Source organism: Pongo pygmaeus, chromosome 1 (assembly GCF_028885625.2).
Source record: "Pongo pygmaeus isolate AG05252 chromosome 1, NHGRI_mPonPyg2-v2.0_pri, whole genome shotgun sequence".
Taxonomy (NCBI): Eukaryota; Metazoa; Chordata; class Mammalia; order Primates; family Hominidae; genus Pongo; species Pongo pygmaeus.
The window spans coordinates 164,931,901-164,954,361 of record NC_072373.2 but is presented as its reverse complement, the minus strand read 5'-3'; the positions used below and the strand labels follow the sequence as shown (position 1 = coordinate 164,954,361).

The 22,461-nt window shown below is 39.6% G+C and overlaps 1 protein-coding gene across 9 annotated transcripts in view; it reads left to right on the top strand.

The window, feature by feature from the left end:
* DNAJC6 (DnaJ heat shock protein family (Hsp40) member C6) overlaps positions 1-22,461 on the top strand; it is a 166,359-nt gene that overhangs the window by 80,299 nt on the left and 63,599 nt on the right. The window contains exon 2 of one of the 9 annotated variants that reach the window (XM_054484074.2): positions 16,407-16,519. The exons of the other annotated variants lie outside the window; for them this stretch is intronic. The gene's annotated coding sequence lies outside the window, so the exon portion shown is untranslated. The remainder of the gene's footprint in view (positions 1-16,406; positions 16,520-22,461) is intronic. 9 annotated transcript variants of the gene reach the window in all.

Here is a 22,461-nt window from a genome sequence, read left to right as displayed (position 1 = left end):
GCATCTGGGGATAAAATGGGGATAGTAAAACATAACTTGAAGTATATGTTATTAAAATATGTATAGGAATATTTTTAATATTTTCTTCAATATAATAAATATAAATATTGTATTTATACAATATTCCCACTCACAAGGTGGGAAAGGAAGGAGAAGCGGCCATTGCAGGATCATCAGACACTGCAAAAGGACTCTCATCCAGACCTCCATCTACCCATTCACTATTTATTTATTATCTATGAAAAATTATAAAATGAGGAAAGTGCCACGAAGAGGAAAATACAGAACGTAATCAGGGCACAAAGAAGCACCTGACCCATATTTTATTAAAATATGTATAGGAATATTTTTAATATTTTATTCAATATAATAAATGTAAATATTGTAATAAAATATACTTCAAGTTATGTTTTACTATGCCCATTTAAAAAATGAGGAAACCAAGGCTCAAAAAAGGTTAATAAGTTGTTCAGGATCATGTAGCCAGATTAGTGGCAGAAATAGATTCAAATCCAAAACGGTCTGTTACAAAGTTCACCTTTTTTGCTCTGTCTGCAAGAAGGAACTGTATCTCTAGGGAGCTCTTTTAACTTCCTGATTCTTCCAAGACTTAGAACGTCCTCTAGGGACCTGTATCCAAGTCTAGTTCTTGACTGAACCCTCTAGTTAGGTAGCTCTGGACTTTGGAAGGCAGCCATTCTATTGCTGGACAAGAAACATTACTGGGATGTTTATTGATGTTCAGTGGAAATCTGCCCTTCACTCTCTCAGTTCTGTATCTAGGTGGCTTGTTGTTCTGTCCCTTGGTGCAACATAGATTCTTTTGAATTTATAGGTCCCTCACGCTGTACCTAAAAGGGATTTTTCTGGGTTTACCTCTTTATTTTACAGATGAAGAAACTTGAGTCCAAAGAGAGAAGCCCTGTTTATCTTACGCCCTTGAGTTACTTGAAACCTAATCTTGCCTTTCTGGCTTACCTTTCTCTTTCTAGCTCTTTCAGTCTTTCCTCATGAGATGGGTTTTCTTTATTTTTTATTACCCTAGTCATTCTCCTTATGGACACTCTCCAGCTGGCCTGTGTGCCTCCTGTTTTTGAAGCTGACCTCAGTGTTCCAAATTCGGGTTGATTGCATGGAATTCAACAGAGGATGTTTAATTCTGCAAACAATGATGAGATGCCACTATGTACCAGGAACATGTTGCAATCCTCTACCATATTCTGCCTTTCTTTTTCTTTGTCCACATTGTCTACAATATTTATGAGGCTAGAGGTTTGGTTGCATATGTCACAAAGGCCATCATAACAGTGGCTTAAGCAGATGAAAGCCTATTTCTTTTTTGTTTTGTTTTGTTTTGTTTTTTGAGACGGAGTCTTGCTCTGTTGCCCAGGCTGGAGTGCAGTGGCCCAATTTCGGCTCACCACAAGCTCCGCCTTCTGGGTTCAAGCCATTCTCCTGCCTCAGCCTCCCAAGTAGCTGGGACTACAGGCGCCCGCCACCACGCCCAGCTAATTTTGTGTATTTTTAGTAGAGATAGGCTTTCACCGTGTTAGCCAGGATGGTCTCAATCTCCTGACCTCGTGATCCGCCAGTCTCGGCCTCCCAAAGTGTTGGGATTATAGATGTGAGCCACCGCGCCCAGCCTTGAAAGCTTATTTCTTGCTCATATAAAAGTCCGATCTGGAATGGATGCTGTATAAAGTAGCTAGGGTGCCAACCTGCTTCTATCATGCTGCTTTTTTAATCTTTAGGGTATTACTCTCTTCCTTGTCATCTAAGATGGCCAACTGAACATTTGTTTTCCAGCCAATGTGAAGGCGAGGGAAGGGCTTGCTTTTTCTAAGAAACAGCCTGTAAGTTGCAGTCTTAATTCCACTCTCATCCCATTGGCCAGAACTTAATCACATGGTCGTACCTAGCTGAAAGGAAGCCTGGGAAATGTAGTCTTTTATTCTGGTAGTCCACGTGACCAGCTAAAAATATTCCTAAGAAGAACAAGGAGGGAAGAATGGATTTTGGTTGGCAAATAGCAGTCTCTACCATACCCCTCCTGTTTCAGCTCCAGGAAAACAAGTCCTGGTTGGTTCTTTATAGCCATTGGCTTCCCAGGTTTATGAAGTTCCATTTCTAGGAAAAGTGGCAAAGCAGGATCTCCCAGAAATTCTCAGGATTCTGTGAAAGACTGAAAATCAGAATCTTTGGTGTGGAGGTCACAATGATAAAAATACCTGTCATTTATTTGGGGCTTACTATTTGTTTGCTAGGCATATGTTAACATGCGTTCTCTTATTTAATTTTCAGATGAATCCTAGGGGGCAGGTATGATTATTAATTCTAAATTTACAAACCAAGTTTTCCAAAGAGATGAAATAACTTCCCAAGGTTGTACAGCGATTACAGGGTGAAGCTGCCACCTATTTATCTTAGTGCACTGGAGCCTGAGGTCATTGCCCACTCACTTTGATGCCAGACAGACCAGAGTTGCTCATTAACACTTCATAAAGCCCTCTCATGTTCCTCATAATAACCAGACATTTCTAATTATAACTTGAGCAGCAAATGTTGTTTAAGATAGGTTATGAGCCCCAAGTTGAAGGGATGGCTTTTATACCATGTTTGCTGAGTATGAGCTCAGGTCAGACAAAATATTGGGTGACCAAATTGGCAAAGACCATTGTCCCTGTATTCCATTTTGCTGTCAGCAGTGCTCTTGGTTTATTTTCTTTTTCATGAGGAAACTGAGGCATAGAGCTATCACAGGACTTATTCCATGTGGTAATGTTGGGATTTGCTCCACATTGTTCTGATACCAAGCTGGAAATCTTAATTCTCCTGCTGCCGCATGTTCACTACTCTGGGGGGGCCTGGACTTCTATTTCCTCATGTCCTGGAGTCTCTCAGCATGTCCTGGGACCTGGGACCTGGTTCCAGGGCTGAGTTTGCCAGCCTTACTGTGTCTGGTTAGAGATCACAGGCTTTTCTGGACTCTTTTTTGCTTATAGCTTTGCTTTTTAAATTTTTTTTCCTCCTATAAATATGGCAGATGGATTATGAATGCAAATGTTAACATTGGGGCACTCAGTGAGGAAAGGATGTCTCTATGGTTAACTCTCTTTTCCAACTCCAAATCAGGATATGTAGACTACAGGAAAGGGCAATGGAAACCTTGATATTTAAGAATAACAAACATTTGGTGAATTGGGTGGTGCGGCACCTTTTTGGAGGATGAAAAGGAATCAGTTATGCAAAGAGCCAGGTAGAGGTTTCTTAGCAGGAGGATAGCAAAAGCAAATGCCTTAAGTGCAGAAATGAAAAAGAGGCAAGAAATAAACTAATATCATGTTTGAGCCTTACGTATTTTGGAATTTATTTATTACAGAAGGGGAGACAGAAGCTCATTATCGACGACTCCCCTCCCCTGAATCAACGGCAATTTTTGGACAGGCCTCAATAATGCTAGGAGAAAGTGCCGTCACGCTTGTCAAATCTACTTTGCTTAGGTATTTTGGAAAAATGATCAGTGTCCTTGGTGAAGTGTTATTCTCTTTTGCTTCATTAAACTCACCTTAGGAAGTGGTTAAATTGACAGTGTTTTTTTTTTTTTCCAGAATTCTCTTGACATCTCCCAGAGGCTTTGAACATAAGATACCAGTGCTGTTTTTGATATTAGCAGTGGTTTATAAAAATATTTAAGTCACGCTTTCCTCTTAACATACATTCAAATACTTAGAGGGTTAGAAATTAGAAGATTATATCAGAATTTCAAACCTGGGATTTATAGAAAATTGGAGGGTGCTCAAAGGATGTTCTGTTGGCAGAGGAGTTGAGTTGCTCTGAGAACAATGGCGGATTCTTTTATTTACAGTGGTTACAGACTCACAGATGGGCTTCCACTGGCCACGATCCATGCATCACTAGCAGATTTGTACATTGTTCCAATTTGGGCATTTGGGTTCTCAATCTAATGTTAATTCACCTGCTCATATTAAGAATTTTAACATACCAAGAAATGTTTTTTTAAAAACAAACAAAAACAACACTATCACCCAAATTAATAGTGGGAATTGAATAGTACATTTTGGCCTGATTACTCATCTGAGCTCAGCAGAGATCTTTAGATATGCTTCCAATAACAATAAAAATAACAGCTTGGTGAAATAAACGGACTCGTAGGTGGAGAACCGAAGTACTGAGAGGAGTTTTATCTTCTGATTGCATTGCTCTTTGGCATTGACCATGGATAAAAACCATCACTGCTTTATTTTTAGTTTATAAAGTACTTCTATGGATATCATTTTACTTCAGCTTTACAACTGCCTTATAAACTGGGTATAATTGTCTCCATTTTACAGCTGAGGAGACTGAGGCTTAAAGGGGTTAAGTAACTTGCCCAAGGTCACAGCATAGCAAGCAGGTGACAGAATCGGGATTCCAACCCGTATGTTATTATATAAATTGTGGTAACTCCTGAAAACATAATAGCTTTAAAACCTTAAAAAGCATCAGTGCCATCTTTAGAACAATGACTTAGGATTTTTTTTTCCTCCATGGATATTGCTTTAAATGTTTGAGAAAATAACTGCAAATTTTGTTTCATCCTAACCCAAATAATGCTCTCTACAAGGTCCCTCAGCCCAGAATTCCTTGTGACTATTTGAAGCTTCAGTCTTTAATATTGTCTTGTGTTTGATTATATCATGTCAAAGGCAGAGCCTGGAGAATGATTATTAAGGATTTGTAGGTTGTTTGCATGACCTTTTAAAGTAAAAAGGATAGATATGAATAGAAGTAAATAAAATTATTTTGCAAAGTAACCATAAGGCATCAGCCATGTCTGTATCTAATTTATTCGCTATAAAAAGTTCTACTGAAGATACATTTTGACTTAGATCACATAATTGAGAAAAAGATGGCAAATTTATCGTTAGGTTAATGTAACTATCCCTTCTTTGGAGAGGATGATAACAAAACTGTCAAAAGAAAAAGATGCCCAGATGAGATTATACTTGCAAAATTTTGTAGGCAGATACACAAACTGCAAGTATAACATGTAACCATGTTTGACAGGAGAAGTAGGAGAACATGGGTTACAAAATCCTTAAGCTTGACAGCCTCTGGCAAGGTGGTGAATAATGTGAGGTCTTTTAAAATGGCTTTCTTGAGATAAAGCACAGAATGTAATGCATGCAACTTTCAGAATTGTTGCTGGAGACAGCAAAAATACTCTTGAGACAGTGCAGGCTACCGAGGAAAATACATGCAGTGATCCAGAAGAAAGTGAGAGCATGGGCTGTTGGGAGAACTGCAGAGAGTTTCCCTGGGACTGGGGCAAAGATGGGTGAAGGAGGAATGCAGGAGGTGAGAATGGGAAGGAAAGCAGTTCCCAGGTCATTCAAGGCTTTGTAAACCATGTAACCCTGTGCCTCTAAAAATTTCTATGAATGGGAGTGATAAGATAAAATCTGTATTTTAACAACATGCCTCATCCCTCTGGAGAGGATTGGAGGGGTCCAAAGCTGTTAGGAGGCTAGAGATGGAAATGGCCTGAACCGAGTAAGATACTAAGTAAGGAGTAGTGGGTGTGTAGAAAGGTGGATTGGATTTGGGTTTTGCCTATAGGAACAGTGGGAGGAAACAAGGTGACTCTCAGATTTCTTTGTATCTACCCATTCTTACTAAAATGATGGTGGTGGTAACAATGACTATAAAATTTGAAGGCCTATTATATTATAGGCATGAAACTTCTCATCACCTACAAGATAAAATTCAAGTCTTAAAGGGGCATACAAGCATTCCATAATGTGCTTATTGCCTATCCTACCACCCTTTGGTAAACACCCTGTGCAGTATTGCTGACCAATTTATAGTTCAGAATCTAAGGTCAGAATTAACAATATGTATTGAGCCAGATACTCTGGCACAAATAACAGTGATCAAATCAACTACGTCTGTCTTTTTTTTTTTTTTTTTTTTCTTTAGACAGAGTCTCACTCTGTCGCCAGGCTGGAGTGCAGTGGCACGATCTTGGCTCACTGCAACCTCCACCTCGCGGGTTCAAGATATTCTCCTGCCTCAGCCTCCCGAGTAGCTGGGACTACAGGCACACACCACCCACACCCAGCTAACTTTTTTTTTTTTTTTTGTATTTTTAGTAAGACAGGGTTTCACCATGTTAGCCACGACGGTCTTGATCTCCTGACTTTGTGATCCACCCGCCTCGACCTCCCAAAGTGCTGGGATTACAGGCATGGGCCACCAGGCCCAGCCTATATCTGTCCTTTTATGGAGCTTCTTTTGTAGTAGATGGAGACAGAAAAAATAAAAACCCTCAAGATAAAAAGAGCCGTGAAGAAAAAAGAGTAGACTAAGGAGATTTTATATAGGGTGATCAGGAAAGCATCTCTGAAAAAGAAACATTTAAGGAGAGACCTGTAGGAAGTGAGGAGGGAAGCCGCGTGGCTCACTGGGGGAGTAGTGGAATTGTAAGTGCAAAGGCCCTGAGGGAAGTACATGTTGAATAGAAGAGTAGTGTGGCTGCAGCAAAAACACAGGGAGAAAGGTAGGAGATAAGGCAAGAGGGGTACAGAGGCCCGTTCCTATAGAGCCTTGTAGGCCATTGTACGAGCTTTGATTTTTATTCTAAGTGAGATGGGAAATGATTGGAAAATTTTCAGCAGAAGAGTAACATTTGCCTTATTTCTTAAAAGAACACCTTTGTTTCTCTTTATGAACCACACCTTAGGGAGGCAAGGGTAGGGGCAGAGACCGTAGTGAAGAGGATATTGCAATAATTCAGATGAGAAGTGATTGGCTTAGACCAGGTTGGTGGCACTATAGGCAGTGAGAAAAGGTTGATTATACCTCTTTATATGTGGGTGTATAAAAATATTATATACATTTGTATTAGTCTGTTCTCATGCTACTAATAAAGACATATCCAAGACTGGGTAATTTATTAAAGGAAAGAGGTTTAATTGACTCACAGTTCAGCATGGCTAGGGAGGCTGCAGGAAACTTACAATCATGGCAGAAGGGGAAGCAAACATGTCCTTCATGCAGCAGCAGCAAGGAGAAGTGCCGAGCAAAAGGAGGAAAAGTCCCCTGTGAAACCATTATACCTTGTGAGAACTCACCACTATCACGAGAACAGGAGCATGGGGTAACTGCCCCCATGATTCAATTACTTCCCACTGGGTCCCTCCCACAACACATGGGGATTATCGGAACCACAGTTCAAGATGAGATTTGGGTGGGGACACAGCCAAACCATGTCAACATTGTACATAATATATGTGGTACCTAAATATATATAGTTTTCTAAATTCAAATATACAAAAAAGTAAAAAGGGGAAACACAGGTAGAAACCAGAAACCCATGTCCCCATTACTCAGCTTCGACAATTATCCACTAATGAGCAATTTCATTTTTTCTAAAGCTGTTCTTGCCCCTCTGGATTATTGTGAAGTAGATCCCAGCCATAATATCACTAAATATTTGAATACGCCTCTAACATGTAAGGGCCTAGCTGGGCATGATAGCATGCACTTGTAGTTCTAGTTACAGGGGAGACTGAGGCCTGGAGTGAGAATCTGCTCAATCAGTCAATCAGTCAATAAAGGGCTCCTTTTAAAAAACATTGTCACAATATTCTCATCTCATCTAGAATCTTAATAGTCCTTACTATCCTCAAGTATCCAGCCTGTTCAGATTTTCCTGATTCTTTTAAGTGGGAATCTTATTTTTGCCTTTTTATAGTTTGTTTGAACCAGCATCCAAATAATGTTTATGCATTGAAGTTGCTTGGTTTTAAAGTTACTTCTCTACGTCTCTTTTGTTCCTGTGTAATTTTTGTTGTTGTTGTTGGGAAAAAAAACTAGGCCATTTGTACTGTAGATTTTCCCCAAGTCTAGATTTTGCTGACTGCATCCCTGTGGTGTCACTTAACCTGTTCCTTTGTCCCCTGTGTTCCTGGTAGATTAGAGGCTTGATCAGACTTACATTCAGATTAGCTTTTTGCAAGACTATCTCATAGGTCATGTTTTGTATTTCCATTGGGGATATATAAAATGTGTGGTTGTTTCTGTTTTTTGTCATCACTGTCTAGTGCCATTGTTTTATTAGGGGCTGCAAATGTAATTCTTACTTTTTTTTTGGTTTGCTGGACTATTTCTATGAGGAAAAACTCTTCCTTATCAGATATTTGGTTACCCTGGAGTAAAGTTCATATAGCAAACAAAGGAAAAAGGCTTGATTCTTACCCTTTATTTACCAATTTTCAAAAATAAAAAGTAAGTTCCCTATCCTTCTCTAAGGGTGACTTATGAAGCTTCTCTCTTTCTCTTTTTCTCTTCATTTTATTATTATGAACTCATATTTTTAAACACACATTCATGTTTCAATCCACTGCAGTTATTACAGTTGGCCCTCTGGGGGTTCCACGTCTGTGGATTCAGCCAACCCTGAATCAAAAATATTTGGAAAAACATCAAGACAACAACAACAAAAAAGTACAGTATAAAACAATGATTTGTCTAGCCATTTACATTGCAATAGGTATTATACATAATCTAGAGATGATTTAAAGTATATGGGAGGATGTGTGTAGGTTATATGCAAATACTACACGATTTTATATAAGGACTTGAGCATCCTTGGATTTTGGTATCCTTGAAGGGCCCTGGATCCAATCTCTTGAGTATATAGAGGGACATCAGTATTCTTACTAATGCCTAAATGGACCATCTTTGGCCATGGGAGCCTCTGAAGCTGGCTCCTCAATGCTTCTAATACACTCAAGTAGTCTTTGATGCTTTCCTTGCTTTCTGGTATCACCAGATGTTCAAGGCTCATCTTGTGCGTTTTCTGCCGCAATCTTAGAATCAGCCACTTTTTCAAAGGGCTCTAGTTCCTTTTAGAGGGAAATGGTGCATAAAGACCACTGGTGTGAGGGGTGCTCACTGCTCCTGAGCTGGTCTTTGTGTCTAGGCCTTCTCAGTGGACAGAGCTAGGAGCAAATTTTTTAAAAGGTAAAATACATTATGGATTCACAATGATATTTCTTTCTCCCATGCCAAAATTCTGGTTCTCAGTTGCACCAATGTGATTACTTATTTGCTTTGTACCACGATACACAGCCACAGAATCACAATACCAACACTATCACCAAAACAGATTAAGGTAGTTTTGTTTTTTGTTTTTCTTTTGGTGGTGGTGGGGGTACTGATTGTATATATTTTACTTTAAGACAGTTACTTTGTATCTTAAAGTTACTTGAGATAGTTTCTCTGTGTGTGGTTATATCATCAGTTTCATACTAAGCTGGGTTTGTTTGCTTCATTTTGCTATCACTTTTGAGGGGTTGCTTTAAAATTTATGTTTGTAATTATATAGAATATTTACATAGTTTCAAATTCAAATCTTTAAAGCAGGTTGTATTCAAAGAAACAGCTTCTGTCCCTGCCCCTTCTACCCTGTTCCCTCCCTCACAGGTAACTCTCTTTCAAGTTTTGGGTTTATCTTTTCACTTTGTAAATATGTATGTGTATCTATCCACTCTCTCTTGGATAAGTGGGAGCTCTATACATATCTTAAATTTCGGATAAAATTTGGAGGTAGCACAGACACTATTTTCTGAAAGATTGGATGTGAGGTATGAGAATAGAGTTGAAGCTAATGCCCAGGTATGGCATGATTGACTGATAGAATTCAACCACCTGGCCCCGAGTGCCCTTCTTTCCGTGTGGCCTGGTTAGCCTCATTCTTCTTTGCGAACTCCAGCTTTCTTTGCTCTCAGGTGCTCTCCTCTGTGCTCCATTGATGCCCTCTGCATCACGTTATCCTTCCCATATGGTCTTATATACTGTTTTCATTTGTGTTTGGCTGTCAGTAGACTGTGAGCAGCTTGATGTCAGACATTATGCTTTCTTATTCTGTTTTCCCACCACCTATCACAGAACCTTTCACACAGTAGAAGCTCAATAGATACCTGAGTAAATAAATAGGCCAGGTGTAACGTTGGGTTCTTAAGAAAAAAAACAATGAGGTGGATGTTGTTATCCTATTTCACAGATGAAGGAACAGGCACTGAAAGGTTTAAGCTACTTATCTAAAGAAACAGCTAATAAATTGCTGGAGTACGAACCCGAGTCTTGTCTGATGCCAAGGCCACACAGCTCCAACTCTGTGTTCTCATTCAGCAATGGCATGTGAGACTGTCCACAGTTAGCCTATTAGTTGTGTGACCTCAGCAAGAAAGTGAGCCTCTATATCTGTTTCTACATCTACGAATGCAAGATAGTAATGGCATGTACATCATAGGGCTGTAAAGCATTTAGAATAATGCCTCATACATAGTAGGGACTCAAATCTTAGCTGATTTTAGGTACAATTTGTTATTTTTAGTAGCGGAATATTAGAATCCTACCACTACCGCTACGTACAAAGCCCTGTGCTTGGCACTGTGTATGGAGTCTTCTTTGACTCACCCCATCTTGCCTTCTAGGAGTTTGCAGGCAATGTGCATATGCTTAAAGATTTCAAGAAGGGCAACTGGGGAGTGGTCAGTCAACAGGCAGTCACTTGAGATTAGTGCGAAATGCAGGGAAAGAGGAAAGAAGGCACTTGCAGGTGGCCAGCTTGTTAGATAATAGTCCCTCCCCCCTGGACTTCGGGGGCAAAAATAAAAAACAGAAGCCATGGTGGAGATTTGAATGCTTCTGTTCCACCAATGCCAACATTAGTGGCAGCCAAATACTTCAACTCCTTGTCCAGTTTGGTGAGACTCCTAACAGTCCTTACCTTGTAGTATTAATAAGTTGCACAAATCACAATATAATACGCACATTATATAGACTCTGTGAGTCATGGAGTCACCCAGAGTTCATGGGGCCTTGAAGAGCAGCAAATTCCACCTCCACATTTTATAGAAAGAGACTTTGTTCAGAGAAGGAAAGCCATATGCTTAAGGGCACACTGGTATTTGGAACTTGAACTCTGTTGGTTAACCTTATGGGTCAGATCATGCAGATTCCCAAATGCCTGGGAGAGAGTGGACTCTCAATATGCAAGGGTGCTGAGAGGAGGGATGATGGCTCCACTGTTGTGCTGCCCACATTGTATTTGGTGAGTCCAGGCTCCTGCTCTTATCAGAAGAACAGCAATGGTAGCTGCTGGAGGAAGAGTTGGCCTCCCTCAGGATGTAGCCATTTCTGCTCCCTGATTCATATTGGGCAAGGTCTTCTTTGGGCCCTTCCATAGCTACAGCCATCTACATGCTATTGGCGATTGCACTGAGACCTCTACTCTCTGTCAGAAAGAGGTAAGGAAGAATGTGATAGTGAAAGGGCGTGAGATTTAGAGCCACACAGATCTGGTTTGTGTTCTGACCCCCATATTTCTTAGAGGTGTGACCTTTATCCAGTCATTTAACTTCACTGAGCCTCAATTTCCTCCTCCATAAAATGGGCATGATAATATCCACCTCAGCTGGTTGTTGTAATGATTAAGTGTGATAATCTATATGAAGCATTTGGCAGATAAAAAGTGTCCAATGAATGGTAGCTCCTCTGCCTCTCTCCCCGACCCTGCCTGACCTTCATTTAGGGCTGTCTGTCCTCTATCACACAATGTGGCATAGGGCTGTGGCTGTGTTATTACACTTTCTGTTTATCAGAAGCTACTGAGGGATGTTGAAAGATGTAGACTTTAGGCTCCACTCTCAGAGATTCTGATTTGAAAGAAATCTGAAGATTTGCATTTTTTAAAACAGGCACCCCAGGCTATTGTGATGCGTAGCCTGGTACCTAGGCTGACATTTAACCTTGGGAACCTCTTGCACCACTGTTTGCCAGACCTCTTAGCTTGGGCAGGTTATGCAACCTCTCTGAGCCTCATTTCTGCACCTATTAACTGGGACTGATAGCCTGTTTAGCAAGGTCCTTTTCAGGGTGAAATGAAACAGTGTGTGTGAAGCATCTTGCATGAACCTAGCACACAGCGGGAGCCTGGTGAAGATGTGAAGACTGATACCAGACACCAAAGGGCTGCATTGCCCTCTTCCAATCTATAAGCTAGCCATGGCCCTAGTTCCTTCTTTGGAAACCAAACCCTTGCAATGTATCTGTCCACCTATTCTTACCATTCTGTGGATTTTGCAGAGGACACATTGTTCATGATGGAAAGCCACCTGCTTGCCTGTCACCTGCATTTTTTGGAGACCCTTTTTATGGTTATTAGTGCCTGTCTTTGAAATTTCAGCACCTGTGAGCTCTGATTGTGTTACCTGGGATCTAAAAGGCAGCAGAGGAGAACAGATGCTGCTAATGACTTATCAGCTCTTTTGGCCATAGTCTTCTCAAAGAAAAAAGGCTGTGACCCTGGGTTTGTCAGCACTGATATGCTTTCACACCACAAAGGGACTTGACAGTGGGCAGGTTTCCAAGTCTGTAGAGTGGTTCTTTGGGGAAGATGGAAAGCATATTTACAGTTTGGTTCTTCGGGCTCATGCTCTTTCCCCACCTCCTGTGCTCTGCTGCCACTACCCCTGCAATGCTGTTGCATGTGGCTGTTGAACATGAGAGTCAAAGACAGCAGCTATTGACCCTAAGGGCTGCGTGTGCCTGTGGCTTGGGTGGGATTGGGCAGCAAGAAGAGGCTGAATTAGGAAAGAGCATCTTGAGCCACTGTCATCATCCCTTTGTGGAACCAAGTCCATATGAGGGACCACGATCATTTCTAAGGCCTGTTCAAGCCTTAGAAACTAGTTTTCATTAATTTCATTGCTATGCAATGAATGCATAGCAGTTTTCCACTCCTGGGTGTCTGTTCTTGAAAATATCCTAAGATTAATGCAGAGCAGACATCAGGCCAAGGTCTGGCTTTTTTGTTCTCCAGCAGTGCTTTTGGGTTTGACTGTTTCCTTTTATGTTTTAAGCTTTTAACAAATATAATAGGAGGCAGCAAAATGTTGTCAGTGGAACACAGGCTTTGGAGTGAGACAGACCTAGGGAAGAACCTGGCTGTATGACCTAAATTTTTGTGTTGGGTCCTGCTGTGGGCTGAATATTTGTGTCCCCTCCTTTCCCAGATTCATATGCTGAAACCTAATCCTTAATGTGGTAATATTTGGAGGTAGGGCCTTTGGGAGGTGGTTAGGTTGTGATGGCAGACCCATCATGAATGGGATTAGTGCCTTTATAAAAGAGGGCCCCAGAGAACTTGCTTGTCTCTTTCACCATGGGAGGATACAGGGAGAAGATGGCCTTCTACGAATAAAGAAGTGGGCCCTCACTAGGTACCAAATCTGCAGGCACCTTGATCTTGGAATTTCTGGTCTCCAGAACTGTGAGGAATATATTTCTGTTGTTAATAAGCCACTCAATTTATAGTACCTTGTTACAGCAGCCCAAATGGTCTAAGACAAGTTCTCACTTTGCTCCTCTGTAAAAGGTGGATAATCCAACTTACCTGGCAACATAATTGTGAAGACTAAGTAAGATAATGGACATAAAGCTTGTAGTCTAGTTCCCAGGGATCAGAGGATGCCTAATAAGTGATGGCTATTGCTGTTATCATCTTGCTGCACTTCAATGCAATTGAAATTGGTTTAAAAGTGAATAGAAACTGTTGGTTTCTTGACAGATTCAATTCAGTGCAATTAAGTGTCCTTTTTTAGATGGCTTACCCTGGTGAGTGTCATGCTGAGTGCTTGATACAGATAGAAATTAAGCACCGTCTTCTCGCTAAGCTCTTCTTGCGCATTCTCAATTTTGTATTGCAGCTTTCAACAAAAGCATCCCCTCACCCTTCCCAGTGATTCTAAATTTCTTTATCTACTCATTTCAAGGTTAGTTTGACTTTCAAGCCTTTTGAGATCTGAGCATCATTCACCTTTGCAGTCTCACCTCTCACCCCTCTCTAATATACCCTCTATGTCCACCCAGTTCTGTGAGGAAACACCATAATATCTTGGCTCTAGTATGTACCATCGCCGCTGCCTGATACACATTCCTCTCCATTTCAGAGTCTTCCTCCTTCCTCCTGTGTAGTGGAGACTGCAATACTCATCTGTCAGTGTTGGATGAGGATTTATGCATGTAATTTTTTTGTCCAAAGAGCAGATGGAACCACACAGACCAGACTGCAGGAAAGAGAAGAGACAAACAGTAGACTAACTTACCTGTGGTTTCACTTTCCAAAGTTTCAGTTATCTGCTGCCAACTGCAGTCTGAAAGTGTTATGAAAATTCCAGAAATAATCCATTAAGTTTTAAATTGTGTGCCGTTCTGAGTAGTGTGATCAAATCTTGCACCGTCTTGCTTGGTCCTGCCTGGGATATGCATCATCCCTTTGTCCAGCGTTATGTTACTGCCTATTAGTCACTTAGTAGTTGTGTAAGTGATGAGATTGACTATCTCGGTTATTGCAGTGCTTGTGTTCAAGTGACCCTTATTTTACTTCATAATGGCCCCAAATCACAAGAGTAGTGATGCCAGCAACTTGGATATGCCAGAGAAAAGCTGTAGAGTGCTTCCTTTAAGTGAAAAGGCAAAAGTTCCTGACTTAATTAAAAAAAAAGGAAAAAAATAATATTCCGAGGTTGTGTAGATCTATGGTAAGAGTGAATCTTTTATTGGTGAAATTGTGAAGAAGGAAAAAGGGAATTCATGCTATTTTTGCCATTACATCTCAGATGGCAAATGTTATGGCCACAGTGTGTAAGTGCTGTATTAAGATGGAAAAGGCTTCAATTTGTGAGTGGAAGACATGAACAGAAACGTGTTCCAATTGATGGCAGTTGGGTTTGGTATTATCTGTGGTTTCAGACATCCACTGCAGGTCTTGGACTGTATCCTCTATGGAAAAGAGGGGACTACTGTACTAGCATCTGCATTGGCCAGATGCTAAGTAGAAACAGAAACTGCCTTGAACTTAGGGAGGCCCTGGGTGTACAGTGATTTTTCTATGCCATTTGTGTTGCCATTTCTGCAGACCACCAGGGTGCAGCTTTCAGAAGGAAAGCCACACAGCTCTTTCCTCCCTTCAGGGGTTCTTATAATAATGAATGATGGCAAAGAGTCAAAGATAGGATGATGATAATGCCTACTTTTTATTGAGCACTTCTTGTAGATACATGCACATGTGTGTATTTCATTCTTAACAAGTATTATTGCAAAACTGAGGTTCAGAGAGGTTGCATCACACCCTTGAGCATGAAGAAGACAGGGAGGGTGGCTGTAATAATAGGGACAGTCCTCCAAAGCATGACATCAGACTCTTTTGATGGTTGGGCAGCCAGTGTGCCAGGGAAATAATTATCTGTCTCCTTAGCAACCCCCAATATTTGGCTTAGTTGTCATTGGTGCATTTCAGTTATCTTCATGTCAGTAAAGAAATAGGTCTCAGGAAATTTAATCCAGCTAGCAGTGCTATGCCTAGAATTCAATTAACTCCATGATTTGCAATTAATGAGCCCTCAAGCCAAGATTGAGGTCATAGCATTAATCTTACTTTTATTTTAGGATTTCCACTGTCATGATTTACAGCAAAATCCAGCCAATCTTGTCAGGATTATTGGAGCATAATTAAGCCAGAAAGGCAGGCAGAACAGCTAGTTAACATGGGATCCAGGGAGGGACCGCATACCTTTGCTTGGTAAGCCTACCTCAGGCAGGATGGGGCTACATATGAGGATTTCCATCTAAGGACTGTTTCCCAGATGCCTGATCTGTATACATTTCAAATCCCCATCCAATCTCCAAAGAAAATATTTCCGAGTCCCAGTTGGTGAGCCCTTGTGAGTTACGTTGTTGTTAATTCAATGCTACCACATCCACCTCCACCTCAAGTTGCCATTTACTAAATTGTAAATGTAACAGACAGTGAGTGGGCTTTTACAGATGATGGATTTAATATTTGTGATGATTCTATGGGGAAGGTATCATAGGCCTTCTGTCTGTATAAGGTTATACAGCAAGTAAGTGGCCTTTCCGCTGAACTGATGGAAGGATGTGGCAGTTCCTAGCTGCAGACCATTTTTGTGCTTCTCTCCCTTTCATGTATGTGTGTATTTTGCCCATTAGGATCTCCTCCACTTTCCCATATAGAAATAAGAAGGTAGGCATGCATAGGCAAATATTGTTTATGATTGCCTTCTAGGTGACAAATGCTCATCCATCATTATCTCATTTACTCATCGCATACATGAGAGGAGGATATCTACTTCCATTTTACAGTTGAGAAAACTGAGGATTAGAGAGATTTACTAGTTTGCCGGCTGTTACACAGATAGCAAGGAAGGAGAGTCAGTGTTGTGAATCCAGGTATGCTTGTTTGCAAATCCTAGGTTCTTTTAATCACAACACGCTAGTACTAAATAAATGCTTTTTCTCTTTTCCTGGTTCTCCAGGAGTGGTTATTATTGAGTCGAGAATTTTTGGGAAAAGTAACACGTGGAGAGTCAATTTTTGAGTGGAAGGAGTCTGAAGAGAGGGTAGGAACCAACCTCCTACTACCCACCAGGTAAGGGTGTACTTTTGGCCTTTGGGATTTAGCCCATGTCTTCTGTATGTAGAGTGCAGATCCAGGTAGGCTACCATGTCTGGCCAACCAAGCACAGAAGCCAACCCCTCCCATTGACTTTACTTTTGCTCAGTGTTTGGTTTTTCCACAAGGGAGGGTAGTGGCCAGATGTTTATGAGAAGGTCTCCATAAGCCAAATCCACACCAGAAGCTGAGCCCACAGCTAGCGGTAGCTTTCTTTGCCCTAGAGACCAGTGAAACAGAGGAGTAGCAGGTTCTCTTTGTACTTAGGTAGCAGATTTTCCTCCAAATGCTTGCTGTGGGTTTTTTGGGTTTTCTCCTAGGATTCACCTTCAGACTGTATCTGCCTCCCTGTGTAGTTAGCATTTAGAAGTGTCCTCACTGGGTTTGCTTAGCCTCATTGAACTTTTTTATGCCTGGCATGGCTTACTAGAGACTACCTATTGGAGGTTCCTACTAATACAATTATCTGATAATTTAGATGCTGAAGGACTGCCTTGAAATTTTCTTCGGCTGGCTTGGGATGGAATACTTGCTTTTGAAATATGCCCTAAAGAGTGTGCTATCCCTGGGGAAATCCACTTGTCTCAGGCAATATTAATCTGCTCTGCGAACAGCTTGTTGGAAATTTGCTGATAATCCATTTTTTTGTCATTCCATATCTCAGTGTGAGTGAGTAAGAGAATTTGGTAAAAGTTCTTACTTTTTAGCTTGACCTTCTGAGGTCTGAGGAGCACTCACCATCCCAGTCTTATCTTCCATCCCTCTCTAACAACACCCTCTAGTTCCCTGAGGAAACTGCATTATATCCTGGTTCCAGTATTTATTATAGTTGGTGCCTTAGGCAAATTACTTTCTTTTTCAGAGACCCCTGCCCCACCCTTCCTCATCTGCTTAGGGGAGACTGTAATATTCATCTTTTAGTGCCAGGTGAGCCTAGCATGTTCCCTAGTACGCTTATAATCAGAGCTCAGTTATGATCCTTTCACTTTTATGTCTGTCCTTGACATGATGTTCTCTTAACCTTTGCTTGCTCTCCAACATTATTTTGTACTAAATAATGGACTAAAATGCCCTTCAGCCCATTTCCATCCAAACTGCAATTCAGACATCACCTCTGCCATAAGCCATCCTCTTTCCTATTTCCAACAACCTTCAACACCACCCCCACTCCGCCACCCCTGCCTGCCACACACACACAGACATACATAGGCTGGAAATAAGCTCCTCAGAATGCTTATCTACTTTATATGCAACTTTATAATAGTTCTTGGTGTGTCTAAACAGTAGAAAATCAACTCATAATTATAATGCAGCCCTGTGAGAGATATGAGACAAAAAATACTAATGACTCAGAAGACTACATTTCATTGCTAAGTGGAAATATGGCAGGTCCAAATCTATACACAGTATCATCTTTATTTCTATGTATGTGGACACACAACACAAAATGTGTATGTGTACGTATACACAAAAACAGAACTAAGAATGTAAGGATATATAGTCTCCAAAATGTTAACAGTGGTACCCTTGTTTATTTTCTTCTCTGTCTTAATTTCATCTTCTTTGGTTTCAGTAGACCTCAGGGGCAGAGAAGTGAGTTAATCATACTGCTTTGCAGTCTTTATACGGCACAAGGCCCCGTCTGGTTTTACTGAAGATTTTCTTTTTTTTTTACTTCGTCAGCCTCAATTCCATCCTCCTCACCCAGCCATTTGGTTTCTTTCTAATGCGCTTTATATATGTCCTTAAGTGTGCCCAAATTTTCCACACTGATTATGATTGTCTTCTATATTATAGATATATGCGATATTATTGTGTAATGCAGCATATTTTAATGTATAAAATATAACAAAATATAGGTAATGTTTATATTTATATCTGAATGAAACCTTTCTTCATAAAGCAGAAACTGGAATTTATGTCTCTGCTTTTTACCTCTTTTCCCCGTTTTCTTCCCTCCCCTCAACCCTGCAATCACACACACATGCATGTGCGCACACACATGTGCATGCACACACACACACACAAATGAAGATTTTCTTGACCAGTTGTACTTCCAGTTCCAAAATCTCAGGATTCCTTGTTGCATATATTGGTCGATTCCCTCCCTTGAGCTCTCTGATGTATGGTTTTGTATGAAGTTTTTAACATGATTTTTCTCAAGTAATTGAGCTCCTAGTTTTTAGCATAGTACAGCAGAGTTTGAACAGAGAATGACCAATGGCAATGCAGACAGCCTTATTGGACTAAGGATGGCATTTTCTGGTGATTCGTATGTTTGCCTTATCTTCCCCAGTCTAGGCTCTATTCAAGCATATGGCAAAAGGGACACACCATTTGCAGTTAGAGCAATATTTATTTCCTTGCCCTGCCAGCTACTAGCAAGCTAAGTGACTTGAGCCTTAATTTCATCATTATGCCTTAAAGCATTTCAATGACTCTTAACTGACACCCAGAAATACGCATTTTTTAACCTTTTGAAATTTGTTGATACTTATTTTATGCCCCAGCATATGTAAACACTTGATAAGGTATACTCTTCAGTTGTTGGTTGCAGTATTCTATAAATGTCAATTAGGGCAATGTAGTGTTGTTGTTCAAATGTTTTCTTCCCATACCAATGTTTTGTCTACTTGTTCTTAAAAAGTCTGCATTTGTGATTGTGGGTTTGTCCCTTTATTTCTACTTTTCTATTCATTTTTGCTTCATATACTTAGAAGCTGTGCATACATTTAGAATGATATCTTATGGAATAATTAATTGACCCTTTATTATTATGAAACATTATTCCTTAACTCTGTAATATTGTCTTGAAATTAATTTGTACCATGTTAATATAGGCCTACCTGCTTTCTTTTGCTTACTGTATGATTAATATTTTCTCATCCTTTACTATTAACCTATCTGTAACTTTGTAATTAAAGTACATCTCTTGTAGACAGCATATGATTTGTGTTTTTTTTAATGCAGTCTGATAATCTCTGTCTTTTAATGATAGTATCTGGCCTATTTAGAGTTATTATAATTATTAATATAATTGGGATTAAGTCTGCTCTCTTGTTATTTGTTTCTAACTATTGCTTCTGTTTTTAGTTTTTCTATTCTTTTCTGCTTTGTTAGGATTAAGCATATATTTTAATATGAAATTTTAATTCTTCTGGCTTTTTGGCTATATGTATATGTGGTACGTATATTTGTGTGTGCATGTGTATATATATATAAATATATATAATATATATGTAAATATATATAAAATATATGTAAATACATATATGTGTATATATATATATATTTTGGTATGTGGTTTCTCCAGAGATTGCATATTTATTCTTCGCTTATCACTGTATACTTAAAATAAAATAAGAGAATGTTATAGCAGTAAAATTTCACTTACCTTCCACCCATCTTTTGTGCTATTTTGTCATATATTTTTCATCTGTGTAAAATAACACCACAATACAATGTTGTTATTTTTGCTTGTAACAGTGATCTTTCAGATGCATTAAGAGAAGAAAACCATAATCTTTTATATTCACCCAGACATTTACCATTTCAGGTACACTTCATCCTTTCCTACAGATCTGAGTTTTCATCTGGTAACATTGCCCTTAAGACTGAAGAACTCCCTTTAGCATTTCTTGTAATGCAGGTCAATTAGCAACACATTTTCTTGTGTTTTTAATATAAAATTTTGTTTTGAAAGGATTTTTTGCTGTCTACAAAGTTCTTGGTTGATAGTTTTTTTCTATCAGCACTCTAAAAAATATTCATTTCATTGTTTTCTGACCTCCATTGTTTCTGATGAATGTTAGCCATTATTGACATTTTTGTTCCTCTATATGTGATATATCTTTTTCTCTATCAGCTACTAAGATTTTCTTTTTCTTTTTCTCATTGGCAGTCTTATTCTGATGTGTCTAAGTTGATTCTTTGTATATTTATCCTGTTTTGGGTTTGCTAAGTTACTTGGATCTGCAGCAATAGTTTTTAACCAGGAACAATGTTGGTTCTCTAGGAAACGTTTGGCAATGTTTGGAGGTATTTTTGGTTGTCTTTGCTTAGAGTTCAGATAGGAGAGGATATTACTTGAAATTAGTTAATAGAGGATAGGGATGCTGCTAAAAGTTCTACAATGTCCACAACAGGCCCCCACAACAAAGAATTATCCAATTTACAATTCAATAGTGCTAAGTGCCGAGGTTGAGACATTTTCATTTTGAGTTGAACTTTTTTCCACCAAATGTTGGAAATAAAATAGTTTTCTCTGCTCCATTTTCTTCCCGCGTCCCTTCTTAGACTCTGCTTACATGATGGTAAACTGCTTGCATGATGTTGTCTCACAGGTCACTGAGACTCTGTTTTTAATTTCTGTTGACCTGCCTTCAAGTTCATAACATTTTCTTTTGCAGTTTCCAATCTTCTGTTAAGCTCATTTAGCAAAATTTTCATTTCAGATATTATACTTTTTAATTCTGCAATTTTCTTCTTCTTTTTTAAAATATTCTTTGCTGTTAGCTCATTAAGACTACCTCTTTGTTTAAGCCTTTGAACATATTAATAAGCTTAAAGTTCTTGTCTACTAATTCCAATATCTGAAGCATTTCAGGTTCTATTTATATTTACTGCTCTTTTATTGTTCAATTTTTACTGCTCCTTTATATCTGTAGTTTTATTTTTATTGTATGATAAACATTGTGATGATACTTTGTTGGAAGTCTGAATTACCATTTTCTTTGAAAACATGTTAAATTTTATTCTGGAAGACAGTTAAATTACTGACATATCCTTCTGGTCATTAGGCTTGATTTTATTCTTTGTTAAAAATGAGTCTGTTGTGGTTTTCAACTTAGTACTAGGAATGCAGACTTTATTCCAGGATGTAGTCCTTATTCCTAGCGTGATGTGGCCTTTCTGGTACAGAAACACTGAATATCCAGCTAAATGCCTGAGGTGCTCAGCAAGAGCTTTCCATTTTGGCTATGCTAGAGCTCCAACATATGCCACCATTTGTAATGGTGTATAGTGCTGGTTTAGTTCTCAACCCTGCATCAGGCAGTATCTGCTGGGCCTTGTGAAGTCTTACTCTCTATATTCACAGCCCAGACCTCAGCTAAGGACTCAGGGTGAATTTCCATGCAGTCTTTTCCCTCCTATCCCTCCAGCACCCCTAATCCCTGTGTCCACACTGTGCCTCTCCCTGTTTTCTTTTATATTGTCCCACATATTCCTGCTTCTTAGTAGTTTTTGTATTTTGATCCCTGCCTTCACAGCGCAGGGGACCACTCTTCTACTTGGGCTCTAGATCATTGTATGGTAACAGGAAAGTGCTTCCAGACAAAAAGCTGGAGCAACTGTGAGGCTCACCTTGTGTGGTTTCTTTCTTTCAAAGATCTCAGTCCTTTTTAGACTGTTGTTTAATGCCTAAAAAACAGATGTTTTATATAACTTATCTAGTTTATCACAGGAGCTCAAGTCCAATACCATTATCATGGTTGGAAGTGGAAATCAGGAATATGCATTTTAAGTAAAGACCCCAGATAATTCTGAAACTGATGGTTGTGGGATCATATTTTAGAACTGCTGATGTAAATTATTTAAAGTAGATATAAAGTGTTCAAAGTAGCCCCAGCTTTCTGAGGAATTGTCAGAGGATCTCTACTCTCCAGGAGGTCTAGATATTTTATATTTAGCAAAGGATAAAGGACTTTTATCTGAAATGTTTCTTGGTGTGAGATCCCTTTGAGTGTGGTGTATGTGTATGCATATATTTGCTACAGTGCTGAGTTGTACTGTGTGTTTTCACCATCTTGTGTATAGACAATGCACAATAGAATACCACACCACAGCAGAATCATTGATCAAATATACTGCAAGAATGAATCATCCATACATGTGTGTATACACACACAGTTATATAT